The sequence below is a fragment of the Podarcis tiliguerta genome, assembly GCF_965153285.1.
Source record: "Podarcis tiliguerta genome assembly, chromosome: 4".
Taxonomy (NCBI): Eukaryota; Metazoa; Chordata; class Lepidosauria; order Squamata; family Lacertidae; genus Podarcis; species Podarcis tiliguerta.
Window position 1 is genome coordinate 42,862,058 of NC_139537.1, and position 26,772 is coordinate 42,888,829.

Sequence of the window (26,772 nt, forward strand, 5' to 3'; positions counted from 1 at the left end):
GCTGTTGCACACAATGTCCGGGTGTTGCATGGCAGTTCAGCTTCCATGGCTGGCAGTTTCTCTGCCTCCTGCTGCTGCCGTGGGCCAGGGCTGCTTCTTCTCCACAGCAGGAGAAGGCAGAGGAGAACAAGCCACAGTGTTGCTGGCTTGCACGACAGTGCTTCATCCAGGTGCCCTGTGTGACAGCACTGCATCTAGGCGTCACACACAACATTGTGACATCACTCATGACATCATGCATGATGTCCAGACAAACATCAAGGTGGACAGCCTCCCCACTAACAAATATTGGGGGCCCCAAGGGGTTTCAGCTCCTAGGAGTGGGCGCTCCTATCCTGTTTCCCATGGTAGTCAACCAGATGCTCATGAGACAACAGTCTTCTCTTGTTGCTCCTCCATACCTGGTACTGAGAAGGTTGCTGCCCTTGAAACCCAGAGCTTGAATGTAACCAATGTGAGTAGTACACTGACTTATTCTTCATAACTCAGTTGACAAGCCACATAAGCTGGAACCTCTGAGTATAACAGATATACAATTACAGAAATCTATACTCAATAGCAAAGACAAGCTGACAGAGTGAGGTTTTTCTTAAACAACAACAACTTAACTAATCTACATATGTTACATCTTTGTATTTTTCATAGCACAGACTATTCTCTAAAGTCAGATTTTCAAGGACAAAGAAGCTGTCAGAAAATGAGGTGCTATTTATTTATTATTATTATTTAAAGATAGCAAGGGCTTATTTTTATTGTTCCTATAGACTACCAATCGTGCTGAGAAGCGCATTAACAGAAACAGCTTGTGTCTTCAAAAATAATGATGTTTTCCTTCATATTTTAAGTATTATATATGTTGCTTGGCATATGGGAATAATAATTTGTCAGAATATTTCAGTAAGAATGCGAAAAAGATAATGCTTTATGTTGCTGAGTCTTCTTTTAACGATCCTTTGCAGAAGCTTTGACAAAACCTTGGTATAAAATAATTATATCCAACTTGGACATGATTATAGACATTACATTTGGCATAAATTAGAATATAAACAGTTATGTCTGAGCACCCCAAGTCAATTTAGTTTCATCATTCTGCTTTTTAAGAATGGCCAGCCAGATGCCTCCGGGACACCCTTAGCCTTCCCTTGCTTTGCCCTTTAGCTACCCGTATCAATTTCTGATTGTGGCAGTTTCATTTAGTTTTCATTGGCTAATAGCTGTTGGTTGGCTTTCTCCTCTGCTAAATTGTTTACCTCTTTTTAAAAGTGCTAGTGATCATCAGCATGTCTTGCGGTTGTGATTTCCATATTTTAATTAAACGTTGCATGAGAGAAAACTTTATTTTGATTGTCTTGAATCTACAGGCAATCAAATAATTTGGGTGGCTCTAAGGCTGCAATCCTAACAATGTTAGTACAGAAGTGGGCTTAGGATTGCAGCCCTAGTCAGCATTCTACAAACAGGTGCCCTGGAGTTGTTTTGGATTGAGTTCCAGTGGTCATGTGTGACGTTAACATAGGGGAGTGCTGGAGGTGAAATAGTTAAACAGGTTACCCAATCAGAACCCAGGGAGTGGAGTCAGAGGGACTATAAAACCAGCTCTGGGAGGGGCGAAGGGAGGAGTTCGTTGGGAGGTTGGTTGGAGTGGGAGTGAATTGGGATAGAGTCTGTGGGTAGGTTGAGTTAGTGTAGCGAAATAAGCTGAGTCAGGAACAGTTAGGGGCTAGGAAGACAAGTAAATATCTGAGAGGTGGTTTAGTGAGTGAGAGCAGGTAGCGGAAGTTATAGGTCTGGATAGTCACCCCATGAATGTAATTGACCGATACCGTTTAGGAAACCACATGCTTGTTAAACTGCAATAAATAAACAGAAGTTTATGTTTCAATTTAACCCTGGCTGGACTCAGTATTGTACCAGGTAGGGCCTGGGTGGTGGCAGCGAGAAATAAAGTGGCACAGGGATCAATAGTGAAACGTCCGGGGACCCTGTGTGATCATCACACCATGGATAATGAAAACTGGAATCCAAAAAATCTGGAGGGCACCAAGTTGCAGCAAGAAACCGTAAGTTCCAGTATTATAAATCAAAGGAAAATGTTGCACGATGTCTCTACATCATTCATAATTTTATAAACTTCTATCATGTGTCCCTTTAATCTTACCCCCCCCAAGCCCTCATTAAATCTCCAATTTAGGCCAAGCAAAACCTGTCTCTTTATTCCTGAAGTTTCCTAGCTTTTCACCACACCATCTCAGATATCTCTGTGGTCTTCATCAGAGGCCTTTCTCTGCGCACCAACTTGAAGGAGAACGGGCCTTTTCAGTGGTGTCCTTCCATCTGTGGAATGCCGTCTTCGGGAGATGCAGGTGGCACCAACCTTATCAATCTTTTGATGCTATACTAAGACCTTTTTGTTTCGCAGGCCTTTGGTTACTTAATGTTGTATCCTATGGTGGTGCTTATCTTTTAGTAGGGAGGTAGAACTTGTCCTGATTAATATATTACTGGATGACCTTTTTTAGTATTTTTGATTGTTAATTGTTCTAATTTTTCTGGTTTAAAATTCCTTTTATGTGTTGTATTTTACCATTTTTATTGTATAAAGTGACTGATACATCATCATCAACAACAACATTAATTCCTAAAACTTGTCAGTGCATTTCATTGATCTTTGCTGTATAGGGAAGTGGGAACATTCTTAATAAATAAGAATCTAGTTTGTGCAAAAATTTTTCGTACTCTCAGCCACTGTTTTTGCTTCTTATCAGGTTGCACAAAAATTTTGTCATTCAGTGGCTAATAATTTTGGCCGATAGAAAGTAAATAGGATAGACTCAGCTATGAATGATTATAATTGTCTATACCAGTGGAAATGTAATACCGAATTTGTATAAATTTGTATAAATTGAATTTGTCAGATTACCACAGTATCCCTACCTCAAATCCTTTAGTCTTTCCTTGTTGGGAAAGTCTTCCAAGCTAATAATGAACTTTGGTATTAGAAGTCATGGTAAGCGCTTACAAATTAATCCAGTTGCCACAATAAGAGACACTAATTGCTGTAACATGCCACTAGGGACGGGGCAGAAATTGGATTTGGTTTGCATTTAAAGGTGACCATAGCTGATTCATGATTTCCAAAACAATATTCAAGCTATCCTTCAAGTTCGCATTCCCATGAATTTTGCACTGCAGTTCTCCTACCATGTAATGGGTTAAAAAAATGCATGTATGTGGCATGTATGTGGTAACCTCACACTGTTCCATGCTTTGTATAGAGCCTCCTTTCTTATAGTATGGCTTCTTTTGTGGGTTGTCTAAATCTGTATAAAAAGATAGATATGCTGCAAGTCTGCTGAAATATATGTGCCTCATCCGTGCGTATTTGGCAGATACTATGGAACTTGCACTTTTCCAAGTGATACACAATGTAAGTTCTGTGTTTGCAAGGAGTCAGTATATTTGTGTGGCAGCATCTGGGGTTCAGACTCCCTGAATAATGACATTAGACAGGTACCCTCACTATATTTATGATCCCTGCTGAAAACTTTGTTTTTATTTCAGCCAGTCTGCCCACATATAGTTACCTATATTCTTGCAAATATTTTACTGGTTTTATATGTGTTTTAATGATCATTATTTGTGTTTTAATGATTAGTATTTTATATATGTTGTTGTTTTTAATAGTTTCGTGGATTTAGCTGTGTTTGATCTACAATTTTATTATGTATGCTGCTTAGATAGCTCTTTGATAAAGCAGTTTTTATAACTTCCTTTTAAAAAAAATTTAGGAGAGAGTTATATAAAGGAGTGAAAAAGCTATTGTGGAAGCCTCTTACTTCTTTGACAATGCATTTGCATTATTCTCTGTTTCAAATACCAGTTTAATACTGGTATGTTCCCCCTGCATTCTTCCTGGAAATCTACTGCAGAAAGTCTAGTAGAAATTTATGACATCTCTGCAGCTTGGAGGACTGAACTGCAATATTTACGTTTCCTTACAGATTCTTTTATTGGTCACCACTGGTCAACGCTCGAGTTGAAGTGAACCACAAATTCTATGTTCTGGCAGCAGTACAACTCCCAGGTGCTCATAATGCTATTTCCCACTTTGTGAGCTCTTGACTGGAGTCTTAACTGCATCTCTTTGTTACTGTCTCCCCCTATGAAATAAAAGCCCTGTGAAAAACAGCAAAGTGGTCCCTTGTCAACAATACCCTTTATTAAAACCAGTGCAATCTTTCCCAAAACATTCCTTGTTATTTTATTATTTATCTATTTAAAGATCTATTTAGAGGAGTGTTTACTTAAATATAATATCTATTTTAATTATATAACGGTGGACTCTCTGCAATCTTTCTCCTTTCTGGTAAAGCAATAATGGCAGTATGTTTCACAATGAATCTTTTAATGATTGTCCTCACTTCAAATAAACCTAATATCTGTTTGAGTAATATCTGTTTCTTGCTCCAAAGGCATGAAATTAAATGATACCATTCACCTCATTTTGAAATTGTAGTTCATTCAATACACTCCAGATGGCACACAGTGATGATAAAATTATGCATATGCTGTTTTGAGGGATTGGCTATGCAAACAAAAGAACTTTGTTTTCTGAGGCTTTAGAAATCACCTCAAATTTCTCTATTACCTGCCCCCCCACACCAAAAGGGGGGGGGGCAGCTTGGCCACTGTTGATTCATTAAAATTTCTTATTTACTTCTCTAAGTACAAGCCTAAATTTGCAATATAGAAAAAGGGACACAAGTTCACATGCTTAATCTATTAAACACGGAAGTCTAATATCCAAAATAAACAGCATCACTACAACCCAGTCCATCAATCCAGAAAGTCTCATTTGAACATTATGCAAATATATTTATTAATTATAGATATCATTAAGCACATTAATTATTATTTTTAAGCCAACGGTTCCTTGTCTACTCCTGGTAGGTACCATAACAAACTTAAGAAAAGATCATACCTGACGATTTGATTGTGCTAGGAAGAAATGTAATTCCTCTCTCATCTGTTCCGCTTTATTTCCTGAGAACATAGCAAAAGGTGTCTCAGGTTGTTGAGCTGTACTGCTCCATTTTCTGATGCTTCAGCAGCAGAGGAAAGGCCAGAGCTCAATATAAAGATCAAGTACTTTGCATGTAGAAGTTTCCAAGTTCAGTCCCCGGCATCTTCAGTGAAGTGCTCAGCTAGCAGGTAATGGAAATAACCTCTACCAGAGACTCTGGAGACCTTCTGCCAGTCAGAGGAGATAAGTGTGGGTTAGATGCACCAATGCCCTGACTCAGTATAAGACAACTTCGTATGTCCATATATAACAGTGCATGGCTCTGCATCTGTTTCTCAATTCATGTGAAAGTGTAAGTTTGTGGTTTGAAAGTAGAGTGACTTGCTTCTCTCCAAGTCTTGAATACTTAATAGTTATGCACTAGAAAAAAGAAAAGAAAAAAGTTGTAGTTTAGAGAACTGGAATATTATATTGAGAAATGGCATGATTGTGAGCTGGATTCAACTATTGAGTCCTGCTAATGGAAGCCAGCACAAGCTCTTCTGCTAACACAACAGGTCTTTTTGTTCCTTCTATACCCCTTGCATGGCCCCCCTCCCCCCAAACAGTGCAGCAGGGAAAGGGAGGATAATTCCATGCGACAAACTGAAATTCTTGTGCTGGTGGGATGATTTACTTAGCAGTATGGAGAATTGCTCCCTGTGATTCCAAGTAAACATAAGTGGGTGTGAGTGTGAATAAGGTTCATGCAGTATTATGCTGGTGACACCTTGCCCCAAATTTCCTAATGCCTTCTCTCAGCACCTTCACATAGATATGAATAAAATTCATATAGATATGGAATAAAATTGGGGACACATCATACTCTGTCATACTCCACAGTTCCATTGCTAGAGGACTGAGGCAAAGTTAAAATGGTGCCCCACAGGATACTGTGATCAGTGGTTAGAAAAGCCTATGAGATATCCTGGAGAAGCAACAAGGTCACATTCCCTTTGTAGTTATTCACTGGATTCTGCCCCAAAACCGCAGGCTGCAATGGGTCAATTTAGGCTGGGAAAGATCCCCTGAAGAGTGAAGAATGACATTTTGAATATGATAGCACTTGGTAACTTGAGTGACGGTTTTTCTAGAACAAATAAGGTGGAACGGTCTATAATATTTGGGAATCTAAGTGTTCAATCCATTGAGGATTGAGTTTTCTGCCTAAGGTAATAAGTTCAAAGGTATGTGGTGAACAAGAGAGGATCTTTTGTGCATATATCCAGTGGAGAGTCCTCATTTTTATGTAATGCTAATTTGTCTGAGTGGTAGCAGCACCTCAGGCTTGGTATTTGCTCTGTCTGGGCTCTAAGCCAGCCAAATTAGGATGTTTCTTGGATGGTCTGAGTAGGTCAGCTGGGGCAGAAGACGTCTGCATTTTCTGGAATTCTCATGCTGACGTGCATAACAAGCAAGAGGTTCCCTTATTATGAATAAATGTGGGTGGAGGTGATCAATTACATGCTACCGCTTTTTTGCATTATATACTTAGGCACACTGCATTCCTTCCTGGGCAAACTGGACATAGTGGCATACTTAAAATGACAGCAAGGCTCAATAACAGGAATTTATGGTGTTGTGTTTTTGGTTCTAGCTAAAGACTTTGTTTACCCAAGCCTTTGTTGGTCAATAATACCAGCCTTGTAGTACTTATTCTCTGGCTTACTATGGAAGTAGATTCAGGTAGGTAGCCGTGTTGGTCTGGCACAGTCGAAATATATACGTATATAAATTTTTTAAAATGTCCAGTAGCACCTTAGAGACCAACTAAGTTTGTTCTTGGTATAAGCTTTCATGTGCATGCACACTTCTTCAGATACGCTGAAACAGAAGTTATATAAGGGTCTGGTGACTTCTGTTTCAGTGTATCTGAAGAAGTGTTCACGCACACAAAACCTTATACCAAGAACAAACTTAGTTGGTCTCTAAGGTGCTACTGGATCGACTGTGGAAGTAGATGTATTTATTGTTTTTAATGTATTGATTTTATGGAGATTGTATCTATAGGGTTGTGAACCACCCTAGATTTTTCAACTTAAGGGTGGGATATATACAAAGACTCTCAAAAAATAATAAATAAGACTACATTTTATACTAGCAGGGCCTGATGTGACTTGTGGTACAAAACATCTGGAAGGACCAGTTTGGCAAAGTTTGGTCCAGCTCTTCTATCAAGAAGCATATACCGTACTTGATATTTGAAGAATATATGTGTGCAGATTTATGTGTATGTGCATCACACATCTTACTACTTCTAAAATGCAAGTGCACAGTATTTTCAACTTGCACTTAGAGTTCTTTAAACTTGCTGTGCTTTATCTGTAATGCTCTCAGACCCAGCACCTCAGTCCTAAGCATATTGAGCTGACAAAGTCCAATTGATTTCAATGGAACCTACATCCAAGTCAGTGTGCTTAGGATTGCAGGCTCAGTCATGCAAAATCCTGATAGCATTTTCTGGGACTTCAGAGCTACAGGATTATACTGTGTAGTCCAAATGAAATGCTGAAGGGTAGGAAGATGAGTGTCAGTGTTGGTTTCATGGTGAATAATGTTCCCGGAACATGAAACAAAATATCTCTGGGGCTCCTTCAATAGTAAAATCATTACTGCTGCCTTTAAAGAGTGACAAATTAATGTCTTCACTAACAAAAAGATTACCTCCTGTCCCCATGGCAACGACTCCTCCAAAGTACGGAAGCCTCAAGACAAATGGTAGTCCATTTAGCACAGGAAACGCACACGTTCCAAATGGAGCTAGCAGGGGTTCTTCACCTACAACCGCCATTGCAATCCGCTGTATTTATTTTAGGTAGCTAGTTTTACCGACTCAGGAATTCCAATGAAATGCTCTTTTGTAAATGTACCGGTCTAGTTAAGAACTGCATTGTGCGAAGGGTGGAAAAGGTTTACTTTCTTGTAGTTTCACACATTGATTCTGATGAACATTTCATGCAAAAAGAGTTTCTGAAGTAGAACATTTCAGAATTCATGAATAGTAATTGAGCCCTTTAGTTCTGCACTAAACTTAAATCCATTATTCTCCATTTAAAGCAGACACATCATGTTGCTCTACAGAACACTGCTCTGTCACTTCAATGCTTCAATTTCCCCCCTTCTTCTTCTTTTAGTGAGCTGGGCTAGAATATTAAGCATTCTTTGCTCTCAATATTCTTGCTGTGCTTGGCACGTTTGGATTCTATTTGAAATAGGCAAATAGCAATCATGTTGTTCATAAAGAATGGCTTGTATGTGTGCATATAGCTTGCTTTTGGGGGTAAGGGCACACTATATGCCACATCTCAAATCTCTAGGAAGCAGCTTGCTTCAGCTCTGTGCTGGATGTGTGCATTAAAATGTAAAACATAATAAAAGTCACTGTCAGATTTCTGCCTTCCCAACCAAACAAATGGGCTTACTTTAGTGTCTGAGGCATATAGAATTTATCTGTCAGAAGGTAATTTAAAATGTCATGTAAAAACAAAGCCTAAAAGGAAGATTAACATTTTTAAAGGACGCATTTAATATTTATCATTTGGCTTTAGTGTTTGATTAAATGTAGCTATTATTGCCCTTCATTCACTGCAGACTGCAGCAGCCCTAAGCCCCTGACAACCTAGGAAGGGTACACTTCATGAACTAAGATAGCTGCTTTCTAATGCAATTCCTGATGCTAAAGATGTCTCACTGCCTGGGTTTAAATCATGCTAAGATTTCTTTTTTATATTTCCACACTAGAAGGGTTTTATGTTTATCTTGACCAACAAATCATGGAGGTGCTTAAGTGAATTATCAAGGTTTGAAAATCACTGTGGTCAACAGAGTGTTATACATAACAAAAATCTAGAGATTCCGGATCCCATTTTTTCCCTGTTAGTCACAGTCTCTTCACATTTCAAAATCCATTTACAAAGGCTACCAGCAGGAATCAAACTGGACAGTCGTTTTCAAAGTGATATTCTCAGCTTTTCAGTTATCATATCTCCTGTACGGAGTTGTCTTAAGCGAAACACTGCAAGGTGAGTAGATATTGCAAGCATTTCAAGAATGAGTTTTCAAAGAAAACCAAAGAAAGCTAAAGGAACAGGCTGCTGACACTCTGTTCGAGCCAGCAAAGTGCAGAAGCTATCAGGCTCATACAATGGAGTTTTCCCAGCAACCCGCCTGCTCTTTAGTATATGTGTTGTGAACACCTGAAAATGAAGTATGGGAGCCCCTGTGACAGCTTGGGATGGGTGCAGCAACAGGAGGGAAGGACCTGGTCGAATTAGAATTCCTGGTGGAATTTTGCTCACCTTGAATGAACAAAAATACCCTTTTGCTACAGCCATGTATCTTCCATGCCTTGGGCAAAAAACAGCAGGGAGTAAGAGTTTGACCACAATCCAGCCCCAGAATTGCTGGTGACCCTGTTTCATTACAAATGTAGAATTCCATTTGCTATATAACATGTATTGTCCATCATAAAAAGATGAATTGAGAGAAGAATGATGACACAAAATCTTTATTTGTTGTGGGCTGGAGATATTAGAACGTTATTGGATGCCAGTTAACATCATGTCCCTGGGATCTGACTCCCTGTCTTCAGAGGACTAGATTGGGGATTTGGAGAAAATATGCTAATGGGGAAGTATTTGCCCTCGAAGCTGGACTAAGATCTCCCCATTTACTCAGAAGCTCCGGAAAAAGAGAATCTCATTTTGCCAGCAGCTCTCCATTCTGAAAAATTAGTGTTGCTCTCCTCAGGCTCCATTCCAGAAGACCCAGCTGAGCTATGGTCAGAGTTAATGGCTAATGAAACAGGCTGGGACACATTAACTGAAGATGATTTCTCACTGGAAGTAGACCTTATCACCCAGATGGAGCTTTCTAAGTAAGTCTAAGACAAGGGAGGCAGCTACTAGGAATATGAGTTCTTTTGGCCTTTGGTTAGATCTGGAACGTGCAGAAGAATTGTCTCTTTTATATGCTCTTAGCTGTTAGACCTTCAGTTTTCTCCCTTCTGTTCTTTGAGAGATGGATCTTAGAAGTGTATTGGATAATCTGCAGTGAGAAAAACTATGGCTTACTGCCCCTTTTATATGCACGCAATATCCAAGAAAATTTCTTAAAAATAGCCTATTGACAGTTCTTGACTCCAGTTCATTTTGCACATATAATTAGAGTCTGTTCCCCTATGTGGAGGGGATGTAACAAAAGAGGTACCTGTTATGTACAAATTTGGGGAAGAGGTAATAATGTGAATTTCTGAAATAACAGCTGTACCAGTGACTTTAAACCCCAAACTGCATATTTTATCAATTTTGTATGAGTCAAATAGGGATTTAATATATAAACCACTAATCTTTTTTTTTTTATTAGCTGCTTATTTACCTATATGAAAGGGCTGGAAGGAGTACTCAAGTTTTTCTTTAAATGTTTGGTTTAATAAAGTAAGCTTTCTTCTAATTTCTGACAAAATGCCATAAACGAAGGGTATATGCTCAAAAAATCAGATAAGTAATCCCATAGCTTTCAGAATCCAGACCCCTACAGTTGAAATAATTACAAAATGAAAATAAATACATTACAGACATAGTAAAATGGCTAGAGTAACAAAGACATTTAGAAGGCTAAGCATAGTAGTTTACGAAACTATTTAGTATGCAAACCATGGTTATTAATGGCAGTTCACAAACCACAGTAGGCAATGCTTTGAGAATGTAAAATTACAGCTTGTATTAAAATGAATGCTAAATCCGGATCTCAGAACTGAAGTGAATAGTTTCCACACAACATTTGAATAGATGTTTAACTAGAATAACATGATTTGGGGAGCATTTGCATGTCTCAAAAAGCTGAAACTGGACCTTATAGTCTGGATTTTCTTCTCTGCAGAGGTCAAATCAGTGCCTGTTTGAAAAATTCATGATCCAGAAAAGGTAATTTTTAATGAATATTTATGATATGTCTTTTCTTATCAGAGCTGTGCAAGTTTCCTGATGCTTCCCACAAAGGTTGCTTTCTGGGTTTTTCTTTTTTCTTTTCAAGAAAAGAAGCATGTGAATTGAAACCAGCAACATCGCCATTTTAGTTCACCTTGGCCCTAGTTCCTCACAATTATTATTAAGCTGCATGGCTGCAGAGTTAACTTTCTGAATGTTACTCATTGAATTACTGAAAGTCAAAGAAAGATTTCAGAATTAGAGCCCAGGCCTTATGCTGTGATTCCAAATGCTCAGGGAACGAGGGATTTAAATAGCTATGCCACATTCACCCATTTCTATCCTCTAGCAATCTCTTTTAGTTGTTTAGACAAGGAAGAGACCAGTGTGACCACTGAGTTATAAAAACTATAACATTAAGGAAGAAGATCATCTGTGGTGGGTGTACCATTTGAAGTTCCCATCAGTCCCAACACCAGTCTTCATAAGCAGCTATATCAGCGGTGCTGTTTAGCTGACTGCAACCTCTGGGAGCTTGTGACCAGCACTTGTAAATGGGGGTTTGTGAGGACATTTTGAGGGGAAAGCTTGGCGTGCTGTTTCTCAGTGTACATAGGACCAAGAGACATGAACAGCGAGGGAGCTGCTTATTCCAACATTTATTCCATGTTTGTCTTCCTGCCTGAGAATGTGCAAAACTAGATTTGCAGCAAGTGTGAGCTGGTTGCCTTGCTGGAAGAGAAGGTATGGTGACTTGAGGCCCACCTATCCACACTTCAAGCTACTGAGCAAGATGAGGGATTTCTTGACTAAGCAGAGTGGACTGTCCTGGAACAGTGACACAGCTGGGGTGCCCCTAGGGAGGAGGAAGCTCTTCCATTGTAGGAGATGAACCCCTGGATGAACATGACACACAGACACTGATTATGGGCCAGAGGAGCAAGGGCAGCAGTTACAGAACTCGGAATACATCAAGGAGGCTTTGGAAGGTACAATGCACAGAATGATTCCTGCTGCTTCCCAGAAGAAGAGACATGTGCTGGTGGTAGGTGACACTCTACTGAGGCAGATAGAGGTAGCAGGATATTTGAAGTCGTACCTCGCCTGTTTTGTGAACAATGAAACGAGAAACAGGTTTTGGGACACAGAGAGAGAGAGAGAATAACTGCCTTTAAGAATTAAAATATAGACATAAATGACTTTTTAGCAATTACTCACAAAGAGAATATATATTAAAATACACATTGGACTATGGTTGAACACTCAATTAAAACGACTACTAGCCCCGCGTCTTTGCCAATTAATGTGTGCTGTGTCTTGGGCCTCTTTCCACAGATTTGAAGCCTTTCCTCGACAACCCCAGTGGAGTTGATGGGGGAAAGATCTTTAACAATGTTCAAAAAACTATAATGCACTGCATCCCTATCAAATGAATCTTTGTTTTATAGCTAATCAAGCCCCAGCCCTATCAAGAATCCTTTGGGATTTCATTCTTAACTACTGTAAATTAGTTTCTCCTTTAATTGATAGCAAGAATGACTAGTCCTATTTAGCAAATCATTGCCGGAATGATGAAGCATGGGCTCCAGTGTGCACTAGTTCAATTTCCGCTGTCTATCCTGTTAACCTGCAATGGTACTTTCACGCACATCCTGCAGCTCAGCTTGTGCTGACTGGGCTCTCCAGATACCATTCTGTAGACTCAAATGAAACATAACCCCAATTTAGCTCGAATCATACTTGACTACGGCAAATTGTTTCCAGAGTGGAAACAATTCCATAATCAGGACGTTGACAATTTGGGTTGGTTTGATTTGATGTAGATAAGCAGCACGGCAGGGGGTTGACTGCCTGTTTTGCTAAAAGATTTTTTTCAAAGTTGCTTTCCTCCTCCTTAAGGTTTTGCACACCCTTGGATATTTGGCTGCTTGTCCATCTTTGCCCATTTTGTTTTTTGAAGCAAGAAAGAAATTGGCACATAAAGAAATAAATACCAAGTCTGTCTCTAAAATGAAAAGGTCGTCTGAATTATTGTGGGAGAAGAGTGACATAGCATAGTGTACGTGAAACCTTTAATGATGGATGCTTAGAGCACCTTTCACCAACTTGGTTGGTGCGCCTGCTGTGACCTTTCATGGACAAAATGGCCTTGACACTATCACAGCTCAGAGGACTACTTGGGGCTTTATGTGGTGCTGACACCACCAACTTACTTTCTTTTGTGGGTACCTGCTGTGGATGGATCAGTACACCCACATTTTTTTCTATGTCATGTACGGGATAGAATAATTCAATGCATGTGTAGGTATGGCTATGAAAAGGGTTCAGAATTTCAGCTGATTCAGAAAACAGCGTCCCAGTTACTAAATGCTTTTAAAATTTTCCCGGGTTTTGCATGTGTGTAAGATCTTTGTTGACCTCTAATTCCTTTCTGGGCACAATTCATAGTGATGATCTTGAACCATACAGGACATGCAGCCAACTTATCTGAAGGGCTGTCTTCTTCAATACAAGCATGAGGTGTCCCCGCTTTGAGAAGTTAGGTAGCTACAATGATGGGGCCATCTTAGCTGCCTGTCACACCACCATTATGGAACACCCTCCCTAGACAAACGACTATCCCCTACATTATTGTCCTTCAAATGCCAAGTGAAGAATACTTTAGTCCTGAAAAAGGTATCAGATTTATTGACCTTTATAATATAATATGTTGCTAGTTCTTGTTTTGTTTTTCACAACTTCCCAACTGGAGAAATGTACAGATCTCACAAGGCGAGGGGGCATAAAGGAGAGAAGTAAGAAGCAAAGAGGTGGAGGCTCTTTTGTTTTGATGGACATATCTAACTTTCGATCATAGTTCATTCTTTCTCCAGAGTACTCCAATCACAGTGATTTGAGGAGTAAACAGAGTTGTTCTTCACGTATTATGCTATTCTCCCCTGAGGGTGTAAGCAGCAGAGTTAGACTATTGGAATTTTTCTTTTTCCTAACAAACAATTAAAAATCATAGCGCTATGTCCAAGAATGGGGAGAGGCCTTGAAAAAAAACCACAATGGTGACTTCTCTAGTTTTTATACTGAAGGTAAACTCACCATGCATGGTAGCCTCTGGACTTGTTTGCCTGAACTTCGGCAAGTTTCTTAGCCAGGGACACCTCTCTCATGTCTCCAGTTTTTAGATTGATTGCCCACAAAAAAACTAGAGAATGTGAGTTTTCTTTTCCACCCCAAGAGGTAACACCTGCCCTTGTAGGAAAACTTCACTTATATAAACTTTAGCTAGCTTGATCCCCACAGATGAGGCAGCCATGCCCACAATTTGTATCCAATTGTGGCAGAAAATAAAAAAGTTAAAACTTTCAAAGAAATTTGCACAAAAACACTCTGGCAAGCTTAATCCACTTTGGAAGAGAGGGTATCCTTTTGTGGGAATGTTGAGGCTGGCAGGAGAGGATATATTCATTATTAATATCCTTCCTAACTTGCGCTAGCAAGTTTCTTCACTTAGCAGAGTGCATTCCTCTACTTATGTGGCAGAAAGCTGTTTGCAAACTCGTGTGGGTTTCTTAAAACAATAAACAATTCAATCTGCCTTGCCCAGATTGAGATATGTTCTAATATTCCTGGTAAGACCCCTTTGAATCCCTCCTAAAAGAATAAAGACACCACAGTCTTATTCATAAGTAACAAAAAGTAGTTTTACTCACAATCGGGCAGAGCACAGTGTGATTCCTGAAGACAGGCTTTAGGCTTAAAATTACAAACATGTACAAACAGGTTCACTCCATATGGGAGATAACCTGGGGGAGACTGCTGGTTAGCAGCCAGCAGTCCAGTCCTGGTGATGCAGGAAGCAGGCAGGACAAACAGAAGATGTGGATTACATCCCACCCCTTTGACTACAGAAGTCATCTGTTTATGCAGAAAGGGGGAGAAAGTTATGCGTGTTTTTAGATTCCCCATTATAGTCAAAGGGGACAAAGCAGATCAGATTCATATCCAAATAAATGTATTAAATGGGACAGAACTGAGCTTATCTAAAACAGACTGGTTGCTTTCAAATGCTATAGATAAAGATGCTAGGCAAATATTATGGTTGCTGCACATGCCTCTGTCCAGCAGCTAATAGACTTCAAGGAAATTTTCTTAAGCTTAGTAACCACACCATAGCATTCTGGTTATAATATTATCATTTTTATACCTGTCCACTGGATGCTGGCTCCACAGAAGCTTTCAAGCCAAACACCCTCACTTTCAAGCCAAACACTTTCATAGTCTCCACTCTCATTATAACCACAGCTGTCAGTTAGTGAGCAAACATGTAGGAGCAGGTACTTGCTGGCGTTGTTACTTTACTCTCCTCTTCTGAGCTGCAGGATGGATGAGTGACCAGATGGCAGAATAAGATAGCCAGAGACGGATTTAGGGCAGCATGACTGGTTCCCCTGTTTGTAATATATTAGCAGATGGGCAATGGTAGGATTTGAGGTTGAAATCTAGTAGTAGGGCTTGGTCAACACAGGATGGAACTAAGAACACAACAACTGCCCTTTAATAAATGCTTGCTTATCTGCATTGCAGCTAGAATGGGAACAGTTCTATGAAATAACTCATTGTGCTGAACACCTGCCCCTGTTCTTTATGCATGGATACATGTGTGCCTTCCCACACCAGTACAGTGGAACCTCTACTTACAGACGTAATCAGTTCTGGAGGTCCGTCCGTAAGTCGATCTGGGTTGCTGGTAGAAGCGCAGTTGTGCGCAGGTGCATTTGGCGGCAGCATGCTTCTGCGCATGTGCAGACGGCAGCAGCCACTTCTGCGCATGCACAAATGGCAGAAGCTGCTTCTGCACATGCGCAAATCACGGCAAACCCAGTATTTACTTCCGGGTTTGCCGCGGTCGCAACTTGGATCGGGCCCAAGAAGAGGCGGTCGTAAGTAGAGGTTCTACTGCATCTTTCCCTATAAATGAATGAAGATACAGTTGTGTGTGTAACTGTTTTATTTCCATTATGTTCCAAAATAATTTTAACGTAGATCGTGTAGCACCACAGAATCATTTTCTTGCCTTCTAACTTTCCAGTTCCAGGAAAACTTTGTGTAAGTGATAAAACAGCACATCAACATTTGAGCCTGATGAGTTGCAAAATTATTTGGGGTGATTTTCATGACAGTTCTAATAATGAGTTGTTGTCTCCTATGAGCATGAACATTTTCTGCAGAATGTATTAGACAGCTTCCTAATAAGCAACAACTCCCATCCCTTCTACTTAGTCTGGATTCTGGAGGGAGCTACATCCCTACCATAAACTACTGCTGACATTTTGTCCTAGGGCAGAACTCTGTTTGATGGAAAGGGATGCTTGTTTTCTCCTGGTCCCTCGGCATTTTCAGGATCCAAACATCTTGTTAGACCTGTTGTATTTATTTTGGTTGAGTTTTTTATGTTATAAATTCATTTCTTACCTCTGTGACCTGTAGGCTTATTGAAAGGAGGCTGCAGTGTTTTCAGAATGAAAATTTCTCACTGAGGAATCTGGCTAATTGGCACTTTTCAATAGAAGCAGAAATAATAGTGTCAATCAAGTGATCCTCTGGGCTCATAGAGATACAATGCAAGAGCAAATTTCCCGTTTTACTGATTAAATTGCTTTTGAAAAATGAGCATAGTACAAAGGAATAAACTGCTTGAAAAATAAACTCTGCATCAGAACAGAAAAAAAATATTTGGCGTACACAATCTACTGATTTGTGATGTATTCTGAATTTATTTTAAGAAAGCAGTTTTATTGATGTTTTGATACTGGTTACCACCAAGATATTTTTTTTTCTTCATGCTGGTGGTCTAGAATTTTTAGCAAATAAATAAATAAATAACCAGAAAGATGGAATCAGGAGAGAACCCAGTCTACAATAAAAGCTATGTAGCAATAAGTGAACAAGGTCCCAGTACTGGCTGGGATTAGGGATCACAATTAAACAGACTTCATGTGTTGCCTATTCATGAATTAATCACTGGCATTTGTTCTACAGTAATACTTTCATTTAAACTATAATATCCTTTTGCACAGAATTAACTAAAAGGATGACTTTGCCACCACCTCACCCTTTCCACTGATTCAGCTTCTGAGAGACTTTTGATCCAGCTAGGTGTGCTGCTCCTGGTTTATTGAGCAGAGCTGGTACCCAGATGTTGCTGAACTTCATCTCCATCAGCCCTCACCACTGGTCACATTGGCTGGTGCTAATGGGAGTTAAGGCAAAAACACATGGGACACCAGTCAATTAATCAGTTTTTATTCCTTAACTAGCAACAGCAGCAGAATATCTCAACTACAACAGGAACGCAACTCTCACGTAGGGTTTCATCTAACAAAGTAACCTTGTTAGTGCAAGGAGTTCCTCTCCTCACATGCCTCCCACCCCAAATCTGCTCCAAGGGACATGGATGGCCAAACTTGGGCCTCCAACTGTTTTGGGACTACAATTCCCATCATCCCTGACCACTGGTCCTGTTAGCTAGGGACCTAAATGGCTATATTTTGTGAAGCAACAGTGACAACCAGTGGCTAGTTTTTACCTCACCCCACCCTACACAATGAATTACTCTCTATGGAACTGGTTTACTCTGTAGGTCTTTTGATTAATCTCCATTGAGATGAATGGGATTTGATGAAGAACATACATGTCATCTCAGACTTCATTCATTTTGACAGAGTAGCAGTACTGCAACATTTACATAGCGTAGCTACTCAAATTCAGGAGTTACACAGTATAATTGGGGGTGGAAGATCTTACAGCCCTTTGTACCCTATGCACAATTACTGTAAGCAATGGCTACCTGAGTATGGCTAATTGTAATGATTATTTGACTTCATTCCTAATCATACTTAGTAGGAAATCACGGTGAACTCAGTAAGGCTAATTTCTGGCTAAACGTCTTAGAATCTCATTGTAAGATGCTCGAAATATAATATTATATTAAAATATTATTTACTGCACAAAAGGGAGTGCACTGCCATCAACACAGCACACACTGATATAGTAATGCTCAAAGTGGCTATCCTCTGGTTCTCCCAATGTTGTCAGACTACAACTGTCATCCCTGACCATTGAACATGCTGGCTGGGCTGATGGGAGCTTGAATCCAACAACAACCAGAGGGTCATAGGTTATCCACCCTGGATCTAAAATTTACCCTCAGCTTACAGTATATACTTGGGGGAGGCCGTCATCAGGGCTGCCAAGAGAGTTTTAGCATGCTGCTTTGACACCAATTGAAATATGAGGTGAAGGCCACTCAGGATGCTTCCAGTCCCATTCTCCAAGTGATTTACTCATATGATTTTAGGTGCCCAAATGGGGCTTAAGGATATGCCCCAATGCTTATTAAAATTAATTTCCTTTACTACCCCTAAATGGTCTCTGCTGGGTGACAGCAACCCAAGTCAGCTGGTGCCAGATTCTGGATGTGCTTTCAGTGAATGTCAGCTGAAAGCACCCTAGGCTTTGATAAGTTTCTGATTTATTTGTCCCCGTTGTTGATGTATGCGTTGTTGCTGCTGTGGTGGTATGTGCTTTTGGTCCTTAGTCAAAGATAACTGTTTTCAAGCAGACTGAAGACTCCAGGCCCTCAAGCATCACATGCCATTCCTCTCTACCTGTGCTGTTTTGTGAAGATTTGTTTTAGTGTTGCTTCAAACCTTCATTTCCTCTTCACTGGCACTGCTTTAAGAGTGCTTATGGCAATTTTGCTTCTGTAATCATACCTTGAACCCATCTGGGGATGAGGCTGGCTGCAAGCTTAGTGTTTCCACTTAACATATTCATGATTAGCATACACAGAAGGAGCAGAATTAGGATGAATGTTTTTGGAACAGTACAGATAAATCCTCATAAATGTAGTACAACAGCTCTGGAGATGCACAGTGCTGAAACGTAATGAAGCTGAACTCTATAGAGAGTATGGTATTCTCCATACCAGGCCTCTCCTAATGAACTCATTTAGATTAGAAAATGGATTTAATATTTTATTGGAATTAACCTGAACCAGGAAAGAGGATTACAATTTCTTTCCAGAAATAGAGGGGGAGGTAGCATGTTGCATGAATATTAAGGTTTTTTTTTAACAAACATTTGCCACGAAATCCAAATGACTGGAAGGTAATTATGCTTAATATAGTGATAGTGTGCTAAGAATAATGAGATTTGAAAGCAATAAAGATATATTTTAGAAGGTGTAAATTACACCTAGGTGGCATTTTAGCTCATAAAAACAGCTTCAAAGGAAAAATCTTAAAATAGTTTCCAGGCAACCAATTTTAATTGTCCTTAAAAAAAAAAAATCCAAATCCAAATGTTAGCAATAACAGTCTTGAAAATATTTTGGTGTATACCGAAGACACAGTCTTCCTGACTCATTAGGATCAATGAGACACTGCACAAACAAGGATCTTAAAGCTCCATTTCGAAAGACAATAACTTTCTTGTAAGTCCCATTGATTGCAGGACTGTTTATCTGAGTTCACTGGAACTTATATACATGTAAGTGCATTTAAGGCTGAGGCTTAGGGGACAATCCATTAAGTGCTACAGCTGCACATCCGACATTCATTTTGAAAGGATATGCTCTTGAAATGAATGCCGTTTCACAGCTGAAGTGTTTGGTGCATCACTCTGAGTGCCAGTAAAGGTCAGTAAAAAAGAAAGAAAAAAAGACGACAATGCTAGCTATTTAATCATACAGTAATTATTCAATTTTTATTTGTTATTTATAGTATACTATGCTTTTCAGCCAAAAATGTTCCTAGAAGGGCTTCTAAGAGAAGACAGTCCTTGCATTACACAAAAGGAACGGGGGATACAAAGGGAGGAAGGAAAGCAGGAAAATCAGACACAAGTTCTTATAACAACCATTTCTTTATATGAGATACATGAACTTGGTCCGTAGACACTGAGTTGGTAAGACAAATGTTAAGATACTTGCATGTGCATAAGTCACAATGTCTAGTTCAGTCTGCCATAACAAATTTCTGCAGGTAGACCTTGAAGTACAATTCATGCAATACAGTGTGAGGCATTTAGAAGTTGGGTGTTGGAAAACAACAATCATCGATGGCCTAAAAGAAATAAAATCATTCCTATTTGTTCCAAACTTGCCCACTCTTTAGCCACAGGCACACTGGTGCTCAGCGGTGCCCAGCCAGTTGTCAGTGTTTACCTGTAGCATAGAGAGGGAACCTTTCACACTTCTTTGAAAGCAACCTGTTCTCTTTTCCAACTCCACAACAAGGATAGCAGAGGGTTGTGGCTCTGTGGTATAGCATCTCCTTTGCACACAGAAGGTGCCAATCCTTGGCAACTCTGGTTAGGGATGGGAAAGACCCCTTTCTGGAATCCTAAGCAGCCACTGCCAGTCAGTGCAGTCAGAGATGAGCCAATGGTCTGACTCAATACAAGGCACCTTTCTATGTTCGTACATGCTTAATAAGGAGAAAGTGGCTAGGGAAATACCCACACAAGAACTCAAGGATATCCAGCAAAGCTGATGGTTGGAAGATTCAGGACAGATAAGAGGAAATATTTATTCACACAGCACACAAACTATAGAACTCACTCCCATAGGAGGCAGTATTGGGTGCAAACTGTGATGGCTTTAGAAGATGGTAAGACAAATTCATGGAGGAGCAGAAGGTTACCAGCAGCTACTAGTCACAAGGGCTACGTTCTGCCTCCATTGTCAGAAATATCATGCCTCTGAATACCAGTTGCTGTATAAAAGAACCACACACATTTAATTTTAAAAATTATGTAAGGAAAAAATGAATACCAGTTACTGGGAATGACAGGCAGAGTGCTGTTGTGCTCCTGTCCAGCTTTCAGGCTTCTCAAAGGCATCCATCTGGTTGGCCACCAAGAGAGCAGGATGCTGGCCTGGATGGGTCTTTGTGATTCAGCAGGCTCGTTTTATGTTCTGATGTTTAGTCAGGGTTGAACAGGCTGCATTTGATTGTAACCTGCCATGGGAATCAGTATGGTGAAGGGCAGGATTATTATAGGGTGATGCCATACTCAGAGTAAAAAGGTAAAGGTACCCCTGCCCATTTCGGGCCAGTCTTGCCAGACTCTAGGGTTGTGCGCTCATCTCACTCTATAGGCTGAGAGCCAGCGCTGTCCGCAGACACTTCCGGGTCACATGGCCAGCGTGACGAAGCTGCTCTGGCGAACCGGCACCAGAGCATCACACGGAAAAGCTATAAAGTGGTCCCTATTTATCTACTTGCACCCAGAGGTGCTTTCGAACTGCTAGGTTGGCAGGCGCTGGGACCGAAAGATCAGAGCGCACTCCACCGCGGGCATTTGAACCACCGACCATGCGATCGGCAAGTCCTAGGCGCTGAGGTTTCACCCACAGCGCCACCCGCGGCCCTCACTCAGAGTAGACCCATTGAAATAAATGGATTTATTTCAGTGGATCTACTTTGAACAAGGAAAGAAGGAAGGAAAATAATAAAGATACAGGAGAATTCAGGAAAAATGAATAAAACCAAGTACACAATAATGTAACATTGTTTTTCCAGTCTCCTGTGCAGGGGCAACAGGTTTTAACAGCCAAGTTTGCAGAATAAAAAGGCATGATATTTTAAAAGACTTGTCCATTGTATTAGAAAAATGAAGTCCGCCAACATTATTACAAGCATTGTCTTTGGAATATATTAAACTGCAATCATGCTCCTATTATCAAATGGATTTTCTGTCTTGGGCTTTCTCTTTCTCACCTAATTCAAAATTTTCATCTTCGTAATTAATTAAAATGGCAAATTTCTATAACCAGTGATTGAATTATCCAATATTACCTGCCTAAGGTGATAGAAGTTAATCAAAATAATGGGTGAAAGTTTTGCTGTTTTAATATAACAGATTTGATTCCTCAGGTCTTGATCAAATTAAATGGGGTATCAAATTAACCAATGATTAAACTGTGTAAAGGCATCATGTAGGTCCAAAATCGATTTTAATTTGATTAATTTCCAGACATAAATGGTGACCAAAGTTTTCAAAATTACATTTATTATTCAGTTTACATTGAAATGAAAAGTGCTCTCAGATTAAATAAAAAAACATTACAACTTTTAAAGTAATGTTTATTTATGTGCCTTTTGAAACTTCACTATGTATCCTCACACATGAAGAGTCATAATATCTGTATGCTATAAGGTGATTTCTTCCTCTCAGTTGCTAATGAAGATATTAGACATTTTAGGGTTATCTGAGTTCCTTCAAAAAAGAATGTTGCCCCCTACAAAAATTCTATTTCTTTTACTGAAACAAGACTTTTGCGACTATTTGTAGATTTCAAGGGTTAGGATGGGCTCAGCAAATGCTCTGGGAACACCTGGTGTTGCAGTATTGTTTAAACAGAGCAGGTAGGCATCAGTTTGATCAGTGCATAGACAGGAGACCACTGGAAGACCTTTCTGAATCATGTAGGGCTTTCAAAAATGAAAATGACTGGGTAAACAGAGGGGAGAAGAGCAATGAAAATAGGGACAAAGTAGGGTATCCTTAAAACAGAGAGTTGGAGGGAGGGAGGTTAAAGAAAAAGGAAAAGATGGTGCAAGGTTAAAATGGAAGGAAGGTTGCTTCTTGACCCCCTACTTAGCTGTGGCTGTAATGAGGCAGCTAGGTAAAAACTAGGAACCTTCAGAGCTACTGGGATTCCATTTTAGAAGATTTCCTGTTCTGTGTTCTTACACTCTGCTGTGATTTTGCCCACTCTGACCCCATTCGCCCCACCTGATCTGGGAAGGGACTATAAAAATTTCCAGGTCAGGCTGAGCCTTTGCCCTCAACTGCTGTGGCCTAAAGTCATGCACAGACAATAGCCCACCCTTATGGCCCATTATTTCAATACATGTTTCCAGTGTGTGTGTGTTCAGAAAATGTTGCACCAGAAAATAGGGGTGGGTTGGAAATCCTCTGCAAAAGCAGGATAAAATATTGCACAAATGGAAAAATAATGCAAACATTTTTGCTGTTACCATCTTCACTGCTCTTTTATGATTGATATAGTTTCTAATGCTGAAGGCTAGTGATGGGAAGCACATTAGTTCTCTATCTATTTTCTCTTAATCTTATAAGCTGACCTATAGAAATGATTGCCTATTCAGCAAGGATCCATTTTTATTCTCCTCTGTGTCTGTATTTTGCTTTAAGTGCTCAAGTTATTAAAACTAACCCTTTTAAAATTCTACTCCCTCCCTCTCACTCTTTTTGCTGATGGACAAAATCAAAATTCCTCAGCTTCCTTGTCTATGCTATGTTCTTTACATGGCATCTAGAGGCCAAAATTGATGTGAGCTGTAATTAATCTTTCTGTGAGGCAATACAGACCCCTTGGTAGAGCAGAGATTAGAATCACACTGTCTGCATATTTAAAATTACTGAACAGCCCACCAGAAATCTGCATTCAGAAACTGCCTTGCTCAGAGTCTGCTGTAAAAGATGAAGGCACTATAAGAGATGGTGAAAGAGAGCAGTAGAGTGGACACTTATAGTTCACTGAAAAGGAAGAATGGCCTTACCAAAGAATGGAAAAAATCTCACCCAGATTTGCCTTAAAAAATTGCATGTGCTAATTTTTATGGGTCAGTGCAAATTTAAAAATCATTATTATGATTTAAATAGAAATAGAATACATCAAACCATACTGGAAAACAATACTATTAGCAGGCGAGCTCCGTGCCCACTCAGTCTCCTGTCCAGTGTTGATGGACAACTTCAAGGGCCCTGCTCTCCCTTCTTTGAATTCTTTATCTTTAAAGTGAACTTGTATGGGTGAGCCCTTCAAATATATTACTATTCAATGTATTGGCTACCGTAGAAAATAACCTCTGGATAAAATTGACCTAGCTCTGAGACAGGCTCCAACTGGGGGTTGTTTGAAAGTGAGAATCAGAAGCAATGGATACAGTCAGAGAAAGGCTGTGATTAGGAACTGGGAGAAGCAGGCCAGGGCTGCATCTACACAGCTATTTAAAAACACTCCGGGGGAAGTTAAAGCTCACAATGGACAATTTCATAGCGTTCTGATTTTGGGTCTTCAGCACCATCTGGTGTCACAGTTTTATAACACATTTATAACATTTTATTTTAACTAATGTAGCTGAATCCCAGGTCAGGTACCAACAATGTGCTGTTGCTACCCATGCATACAAGGTGTGTGTGTGTGTGTGTGTGTGTGTGTGTGTGTGTTAGATGACTCTCTTCAAACTGGAGTTCTAAACTCAAAGGCACCCTTCCACCTAAATATAGTCTGCTGGTGTAAGAGGTCATATGGCAGAATCTAGCTACTTGAGGGCCTGGTTCAAGACATCCACACCCTTGGCACCTAGGTGTGAACTTTGTCAGCCATCTGATAATGCTCTAATTAGTGACAGCAGACACACTCAAGAGGTGGCTACTGCTCCCCAACATGTACCTGAATTCCTAGGTTCCGTGTCCAACTTGAACCTAAACCTTGACCTCTGAATGCACACCTTAATTGAAATTCTGTGCTGGTCCCTTTTAACATTCTAGTTTTATGTAGTTTACAACCCTCCCCCCTCCCACGGGACTGTTCTTCAGAATCTCTTAGCACACCTGGTCTCTCCCAAAGTTCAGCCCATTGATTAGCAATCAAATAAGCTTGTTTCAAGTCAAAACACTTATGAATGTAGAACTGAATCTTATTCTGAGTGTGTCTACATGTAAATTATTTCTACACACAAGGGTTCAATCAATATTGCTCACAGTCAACTGGGGTGAGCAAGTGAAGTCATTTGCTAGCAGAGCCGAAGCATTTGCTCACCACATACATTGCAAATGATTGTGATTATCCATTCTATCCCACGTTTTATTGAAGGATCTAACATTGCTTCAGAATTTTTCAATATCATAATCATGATTTAACGTTCTACTCCTTTTAAAGTTCAACCTTTGAAAACAAAAACCTCAATCAGCACAGGATGTTTTAACCTTTTTGAAATGGTTGGTCTTAATTTTGGGATGCTCTTTGATGACACTTGACTTTTTCTGCTTCAGAGTTTGCTTCAGAGCTCTAACCATCAAAGCAGAGGAGTGAGCCTGAAAGAGATCATTGCTTGACTCCTCACAAATTAGCAGATTACCTGTAGTATTTCCTAGCCCACCCAGAGTAGGAATGTTGAAAGAGTAATCAGCGCTTTACATACTCAGCAGGAAATAAGATAACATATTGAAGCCCTGCTGTGCTGTTTCAGTACCACCACACATCCAGAAGCAGGGAGAACCTAAAAAAGGCAAATGTTGCAAATTAAGCCCCCAAAGGGTGTGAGCACATTTATTCATTGATAAGGCATTTTACCTTCACTAGGATTTGCAGCAGGATCACATTTGTGCATACCATTGTGCAGTGAAGAAATCCCTATTCTTTCTTTCTTATTTGGGAAGAACTCTAGCTCAGTAGTAGAGTCCATACTTTACATGCAGAAAACCCTAGTTTCAATCTCTGGCATTTTTAGGTAAGGCTAAGCTTAACATCAAAAAAACGAAAATCATGGCAATTGGTCCCATCACCTCCTGGCAAATAGAAGGGGAAGAAATGGAGGCAGTGAGAGATTTTACTTTCTTGGGCTCCATGATCACTGCAGATGGTGAAAGCAGCCACGAAATTAAAAGACGCCTGCTTCTTGGGAGAAAAGCAATGACAAACCTAGACAGCATCTTAAAAAGTAGAGACATCACCTTGCCCAACAAAGGTCTGTATAGTAAAAGCTATGGTTTTCCCAGTAGTGATGTATGGAAGTGAAAGCTGGACCATAAAGAAGGCTGATCGCCGAAGAATTGATGCTTTTGAATTATGGTGCTGGAGGAGACTCTTGAGAGTCCCATGGACTGCAAGAAGATCAAACCTCTCACTGGAAGGACAGATCGTGAAGCTGAGGCTCCAATACTTTGGCCCCCTGATGAGAAGAGAAGACTCCCTGGCAAAGCCTCTGATGTTGGGAAAGATGGAGGGCACAAGGAGAAGGGGACGACAGAGGACGAGATGGTTGGAAAGTGTTCGCGAAGCTACCAGCATGAGTTTGACAAAACTGTGGGAGGCAGTGGAAGACAGAAGTGCCTGGCGTGCTCTGGTCCATGGGGTCACGAAGAGTCGGACACGACTAAATGACTAAACAACAACAAGATGGAAACCTTAGAGAGCCTCTGCCAGTCAGCGGACATTAGGGGTAGCCAACTTTGTGCCCTCCAGAAGTTGAGTGCAGATTCAAACATCTGTAAAATCTATGCTACCAGGGACTAATTGGAGCTGCAGACAGACAAGATCTGGAGAGCATCATCTTGGCTACCTCTGGCACAGATGCCATGCTAGAAGGACCATTGGTTTGACTTAGTATAAGGTAGTCTCCCATTTGTTTAAATATGTTTGTCAGGAGTTGAAGTCAGCAAATACAGCACCCAATGTCAGTGAAGCTAACACTTCATTAAAGGAAACAAAACAGCTCAGTCCTAGTAGTCACAGCAACACTTCCCAGTAGGTCTTGCCCCAATGAGGCAGTTGCAAGGATTGAAAGTCCCCACCTTCCCAGTGCTCTCAAAGGCTCCTCCCCAGTTCCTTCCCCAGCAGCCCAAGGCTTCTTTCTCTTGTCTCTCTTTGCTCCACCAACTTCATCTCTCTGCATGTTCTGGGAGACCAGGGGAGAGGGAAGCTGATTATAGGAAGAGGGGGACACTCCCTGGATTCTTCAACACCACTCC

General features: G+C 40.3%; 1 long non-coding RNA gene across 3 annotated transcripts; it reads left to right on the forward strand.

The window, feature by feature from the left end:
• Positions 1 to 247: 247 nt before the first annotated feature.
• LOC310677017 lies at positions 248 to 12,586 on the forward strand. 3 transcript variants are annotated; one of them, XR_014510854.1, is made up of 8 exons: positions 248 to 454; positions 646 to 702; positions 2,224 to 2,363; positions 4,002 to 5,211; positions 6,660 to 6,748; positions 8,980 to 9,084; positions 10,943 to 10,986; positions 11,677 to 12,586. It is a non-coding gene; the product is annotated as an uncharacterized lncRNA (long non-coding RNA). The 3 variants fall into 3 exon arrangements; XR_014510855.1 differs by lacking the exon at positions 2,224 to 2,363; XR_014510856.1 differs by lacking the exons at positions 2,224 to 2,363; positions 8,980 to 9,084.
• The last annotated feature ends 14,186 nt before the right edge of the window (positions 12,587 to 26,772 follow it).